At 55.0% G+C, this 6,751-nt stretch overlaps 1 long non-coding RNA gene across 2 annotated transcripts; it reads left to right on the top strand.

Moving 5' to 3' along the window:
* Window positions 1-370: 370 nt before the first annotated feature.
* LOC128810051 (uncharacterized) lies at window positions 371-1,440 on the top strand. 2 transcript variants are annotated; one of them, XR_008437921.1, is made up of 3 exons: window positions 371-455; window positions 614-710; window positions 1,376-1,440. It is a non-coding gene; the product is annotated as an uncharacterized LOC128810051 (long non-coding RNA). The 2 variants fall into 2 exon arrangements; XR_008437920.1 differs by having other exon boundaries at window positions 388-455; window positions 583-710.
* The last annotated feature ends 5,311 nt before the right edge of the window (window positions 1,441-6,751 follow it).

Here is a 6,751-nt window from a genome sequence, read left to right as displayed (position 1 = left end):
CAACACAAAACACATGACTTAACCAGTGCCTGCCAGGCCCCTGCGCACGCGGGGTCCGGGGGCACCCTGGTACGCAGCACACCCCGACATGCCACAACCCACTGGGGCCAGAGCCAGATGGCACACGTGGTCCCCTCTGCTCTGGGGAAAGGTGGCCCAGGGCAGGGTGAAAGTGGTGTGAAGCTGGCTGGTCAAGGGGCAAAGCCATGAGGTGCAGGCAAGAGCTTGGTTGAGCCAAGGAGAACACAGCTCAAACAGAACCTGCATCAGCATGGGATGACCTCCAAGGGACACACCTCTGAGGTCACAAAGGTGGGGGAGGTGCAGGGGCCATATGGGCTTGGTCCTTCTCTCCAGATTTCTCTGTTAAGTGCCATACTGCCTGCTGGGCTTGGCTCTGGGTACCAGGGATGCAGCATACCAGGACTTGGCATATGGAGCTGGAACCCATCCTGGTGGGTCACTGGGTCATTTGTTTGACTGCTCCAATGCAAACTGAAAATCAGGCTGCTGCAGATACTGAAGCAGCACTTTCAAGGCACTTGTTACCTAGGATATCTCTGTTCTCCATGCCCAACTCAGGATACTACAGAGGGGTTCTTTCCCATAGCAGATGACTTTGCTGCCTAGCAGTCTCCTGTTCACCACTGCTGACTGCAAGGATACTGGGCTCAAGAGGGATGCAGACTCTCTTCTCATCTTTGGGACAGGTAGGGCAGCAGACTTGGTGCCCATAGAGGCTGTCCCAAGTCTCCCTTCCTCCTTGTCTCAGTTTTGCCCACCCAACCTTCTCTCTGTGCCTACATGAATCTGGTGAGCTCAGCTAGAAATCACTCTGACTGAGCTTGGGCAGCACCAGAAGCTGACTTTGCCTTCTTGTCTCAGGGATTTTCCTCTCCCCATCTCCAGTTTCAAGACTAAAGAGGCAGCTTGGCCAGTGAGTTCCTCTGAGCCCCTAGTGAGTGTCACTCTGTAGGACCTTCCTGTTCCAAAGGTTCTCACAGAGCAGGGTTGTCAGCTCCACAGGTATTGCCCCTCTGGGAAGATCCCATCTAGCTCCATTTTTTTTTGGCTACATCTGGAAGCATTCTGACTTCCTCTGGACTACCCCATCCACACTCAGCAAGGAGACCCGCCATGGGACAGGGAGGTCTCAGCCTTGATACGTTGTTCCTGCCCATGCCACATCTGACTCCTGCTCTACGCCTGCTGGGGAGGGTTACACCACCCGAGCCACACGCACAGGAAAGAAGGGGCACAGCTATCCCAGGGTGCTCCCCACAACTTCACAGCAGTCCTGAAATTGCTCCCAGGAGCACATCTTTGTGCTGGCTGGGAGTGGTGACTCCACGGCTGCAGTGGGGTCTCTCTTCAGGGACCAAGCTGAATAGATGATGAGGATGCTGCAGTGCAGAAGAGCCCAGAACATTTGGAGAGCAGGAGGTGGCTCTCCACAGGTCCCCATCCCTCCAGGTACGAGCCAGCCCTCCCCAGAGGAATGCTCTAGCACAGCCGCAGCTGCAGGGAGGGGAGGCGCTTGCCAGGCGCCGTGGCACGAAGGCATGATAGGGCACGCTCCGCAGGACCATGAATACCTGTCCCAGACACTTAGAGGCACACAAGGCGTGTACGGGTGGCGCAGGAGCTCACACCTTGTCAAGCCTGGGCGGTGGTGCTCCACTGGGAGAGGAGGCTTTTTCCAGTTCGCCCTCCCACTCCCACTGGTGAATGGCAAGCTCTCTCTCAGCAGGAACCCGCTTCCCCATCACACTCTGCACGTAGCACACGGGTCTTGTGGAGGGAAGGAGGGAGGAATAATGCCCTTTTCTCCCTGGAACAGGGGGTGCAAGGGGTCTGGCCTGAGGCGTGGAGTGGGCTGGGTGGTCTTACTAGGTCCCTCCAGCCTTAGCATCGCTGTTTGAATTAATTGCCAAGGAAGTTGCTGAGCGAGGATCAGAAATGAGGAGATGTGCAACACAGCGAAATAATAAAGACAAGCATAATTCGTGGTGCCTGGTGACTTGCTGTCATTTGCTGCTTGCATGGACATGGACTGCATGCCTGTCACATGCACGGAGATACATCCATGTGAGCCTCACCCATACTGCTCACTCACAGATGCTCCTCTGCTGCTGCAGGATCCTACTGCTTGGAACAGGCTGCACCCCTCTGCCACACCACTGATCACACTCCCTTGCACCAGACCAGGAGCATGTGTCATCCCAAGAGGTCCCCAGATTCTTGCTTGATTGTGCTCTCAGCCCAAGTACTGATGCACATGTCCTTGGAGGCATCCTGAAGGGCTGGCTCCAAGTAAAGAATGAGGAAAAAGCTGACGCCAAAATCTCCAGCTGTTTGCAACAGCTGCCTAAAAATAAGGATGTACCACACCATGATATTGTCAGTGCAAGTCCTCTGCCATGAGCAGCTGGAGTAAATACCTGCCAAAGAAAGCGGCTTTTGCTGAGCAAAGCTGGGCTGGTATCGATAGCTCTGTGCTGGCTAAAGGTATGCTCCAAACTTCCTGAGAGACAAGAGTTGGGAGTTCAATTTCTCTATTTTTGGGCTAGCAAGAAGGCAGCAGAATGCTGAAATGCTTTTAGCCAGGACCAAGGAGTCTGCAGTCCTGGAGGACTTTGAGCCAGATGAGCTGATAACCTTTGAGGACACCTGTCCTCAGAAGGTGGAGGCTGTGACAGGAGAGATGCAAAACCAGGAGAAGACTTCTGCCATGTACCTCCAGATGTAGAACCACAGTAAACCTGAAGTGGCTGTGAAGTGGAGGTCAGCAGCTCTGTCATTGCCCCCCACATCCCCCTACCTGCACACACTGCCTGCCCAGCCTTACAAGGAGAAGTAATCTGTGCTGTCATGATGTGTGATGCTCACTGTTCATGGATGCTGAAGCCTGTCATGGAGTGGATTGTCTGTGATGTCACTGCCTGATGAAACCACTTCTACAAGGTCCCCTGGCAGCAGCCCTGGCTGCAGGGCAGATATGCCAGACCTGCAGGGGCTCCCCTTCAGGTGGTGTTGGTTGGGCTGAAAGAGGAGCCTGACAACAATGGGATGTGCTGAATGATAAGCAGTTTTTCCCTGGAAACCCTTAGCAGACAGTAGGTTAGCCCTGCAACCTGCCTGCAAGATGTGTGCTGTCAGCTGTGGTGCCAACACACAAGAGCTCCTATGGATAATGCAACAAGAAACAGCCAGGATGGGAATAGGACGCAGAAATCCTGTTCCTGGTGCCACTTTCATGCCACATGTCATCCAGACTGAGAGGGAGCCTGGTCCTTGTGTAGTCTGTAGCCTGGTGCTGCTGCTGTAGGAGATGCCTTGAAGAGACATCCCCGGAGGCATTTTGTGGAGTGAATGCCCCACGGCAGGTATGCCCTGCAGTGAAGCACAGCTCTAAATCAAGGCTGACCTGGGCAGGGGTGTGGGGCACTTTTGTTTCTTGACTTGGGGACCAGCCCATGCACAATTCAGGGGGTGCTCAAGCTGTGAGCAGAGGTGCAGATGCAATTGGTCCATGTGCTTCCTGGAGCCTCCTGACTCCCTATTCCTGTCACAGGTTGCTGCAGTCCCAGCACTTTAGGATTTGGGGATGCAGGTCCATCCCTGCTTTTCTGGGGAGATATCTTTTTCCACTAGGTACCTTTCTCCCCTATGCCTCTGCAAAGCCTGGGGCTGGCCTGGCTCCATGCTCTCCAGGGACCACAGCACCCCTCAGCCAGGCAGCCAGGCTCGGTGGGAGCCTGGTGCTCCAGCTGCCAGCAGAGTGGCTCTCTCTTGCCACCTGCCCTGCACTGGGGCTGCAAATAAACAAACACCCCAGAACCAAGCCCCAGAAACTCATCCCCTCCTAACGACGTAATTACAGTGAAGCAGCTGGTGAGCAGCACTTGAAACCTGGCATGTAAACATGGCTTTCTCCTCCACCGCTCAGGCAAATTGCTCTCCTCCTTCAAGGGGAGCAGTAATTTCAGGAGAGGGGTCCACGTTTTTGTGGTAAGGGTTGTGGCCAGAGACTTTCATCTCAGCCTTTTGATGCAGAGCGGGAATAATAGATGGCAGACGTCAACACTCCACCTTGCTGTGTTTCCCGCTCTGGGCCATTTTCCACCTCCCGGTGGGTATTTGAGTCTCCTTGCCTTTTCCAGCCCCTGGGCCAGCTGCTGGCTCTCTCTCCTTTGCCAGGATGGGTAAGGGCACAGAGAATCTCAAAAAGCCAGGCCAGAGCTAGCACCAGCCATCCAGGAGATAAGAGAGCCATCTCGTGCCCAGAAGAGCTGGCAGAGAGAGGCACAAGGGGATGGCAGGGCCACATCACCACCTGGGGCCACATCACCACCCATCTCACTCTCTCACACCACCACTTCAGGGTTGTGTCTGCTCCAGAGCCAAGGGACTAAGCATGTGCACTTAGATATCTTAATGATGGACACCCTTTGAGACCAGTCAGGGAGGTGAGGCTGCCCAAAATAAGAGATCACCAGAAGATCCTCAGTGATGTCATCTCTTGCAGAGTGAGCCCTGACTATCACATGAGGGATGTCCCACTCTCTGCACAAGGATGTTACGTCATTGCAGTGTCCCCCAGTCCTGTCCCCTGCTCCAGTCTCTCAGCCCTACCCAGAGGTCCCTTGGGCACCACTGAAGAGAAGAGGAGGTGTGTGGGAAGCAGAAGGCAGGGGCTGAGAAGGCTGCATGGGTGGAAGAGGATTGGGAGAAAAGATGGAGTGAAGGAGGATTGTCCCAGTGGAGAGATGGGTGCAGAAGGCCTTTGTTCCCTGCCTTACCTCCCAGTCCCTCCAGTACTCCCCAGTAAGCAGCCCTGAGCACAATGCTCCTGAGCTTTGGGTGCTGGCTCACCATCACCATGCTCCTTGCTGCTCGCCCAGCCTGGTGTCACCAGAAGTCTCCCATGCTGAGCCTGGCAGAGGTGGGTCACCCTGGGTAAAGGAGGTGGCTTGTGTCCTGCCAGCATGGGGAGGAGTGCCCCTGTCTCCCATGGTGACAGTACAGCATCCATACAGGGAGAGGGAGGGATGGGGACAGCCCATACTGCCACACCCAATGGCAATGCCAGGCTGAGCTCTGCTGAGTCTGGTACTGTGGCATGCCAGCTGGGCATGGCTGTCACAGGACAGGCAGTGGCAATGCTTTGAGAGACACTTGGTTTTGTGGGAGTGATTCCTGCTGGCCATAACACCCAGATATCGTGTGCTGAGCTGTGCATGCTGGCAGCAAGGGGACAGAGCTGGACATGTGGGTGGTGGCTTCCAGATACCTCAGGCTAACTCTCTGCACAGTGTCTCTGCACTGTTAGCCAAGGGCAGGGACACTGTGGATGGGTCAGACTATCTCAGCACACCCTGCAAGAGTGCTGAGTTGTGTTGGGATTGGTATTCCAAGTATCAGCCACAACACACTGCCTTATGCTCTGCTGTCTTGATGCTCCCCTACAACCAGAGCCAGGGTGTTAAATCCACTCCCCATGACCACTTCCAGCTCAAGTAAATGTACCTGCCAGAACCCCCTTCCCTGCAATTTGGGGGCACTTGCTGGGGCATAGAAGGGATGCTGTTGCCTCCTGGAAATGCTCAGCTGATGCCCAGGATCACCCCTGGCAGGCCCAGGGCTGGTGCTGGCTCCCACAGAGCCAGGTGCTGCGCGAAGATGTGCATGGTCCAACTCCCCACTGACGTAACTCCTGGGAGGCAGACAGGAGTTGCCAGTGGGGAATTGGCCCACATTTCTTAGAGCACTTGGGGAGCTGTGTGGAGAGGAGGTAATTGTTAAATGTGGGCTGAGATAGGCTGAGCAGGGAGGGAAAGAGGCCAGGGAGGTGGCAGACACCTCACCAGGGCTGGCTTGGTTTATACAAGTTGAGCTTTGTTCAGCATCTCCCTGGGGTTTTGTGGATGGGAGGTACCATCCCGTGCTGCTTGGATGACAGGGAGCCAGGTGGCTACTTTGTGGAGCCTTGCCCATCAGCCATTCCTCAGCAGGACAAAGCACTGACAGGAAGGGGCTGTGGCAGGGCTGCCTCAATTCTATCCCAAATGCTGGTGCTAAATCCCTGAGGAACAGTGGCCTCAAAAACCCTTGGGAGAGCAGCCCGGGGTGCAGATGGTGAAGCCTCCTTATCTGAAGCAAGAGATGGTGACCACTGCCTGACCAGGTCTCGGCAGCCTTTATCTGGAAGCCAGGTTGAGGGCGGAAGCAGTGGGGTGGAGGCTGTAACCACCCCCATTTTGATCATGGTCCTGAATACCAGAGAAAGCATCATCTGGGACAGATGTTTTGGTCCACATTGGCCAAAGGCACAAAGCACAGGGTTTCCAAGATTTAAGAGCATCTGCTGGGCCAGTCTTCATGGACCCCTGCAGGCCTCATGGACTCCTGTGGGCAGGTGAGAGATGCCCATAGTGTGGCAGGAGACAGGCCCTGGCTGCTGGGACAAGCTCCTTTAGCCTTTAAGCATCCAAATGCTTGTTCATGCCCACTAATGTTGATGTCCAGACGGCTAGTGGTGCTGGGATATGGCCCCTCCTTGCCAGGGGAAGGTTTTGCTCCTGCAGTGCTCTCAACTAAGGGAAGATCCATCAGTGCCTTGGACAAACATATCGGGTCTCTCTTGTGCCAGATCTCCTTGACACTGGGATCTAGCAGAAAAATGGATTATGCACTAATGCCCGGCTGCCCACCATGGGCAGTCTCAGCTCCCATGTGTGTGCCCCAGCTG

The sequence above is a fragment of the Vidua macroura genome, chromosome 7 (genome assembly GCF_024509145.1).
Source record: "Vidua macroura isolate BioBank_ID:100142 chromosome 7, ASM2450914v1, whole genome shotgun sequence".
NCBI classification, from domain to species: domain Eukaryota; kingdom Metazoa; phylum Chordata; class Aves; order Passeriformes; family Viduidae; genus Vidua; species Vidua macroura.
Note: the sequence above shows the minus strand (reverse complement) of the source record. Positions and strands in the feature narration are given on the sequence as shown.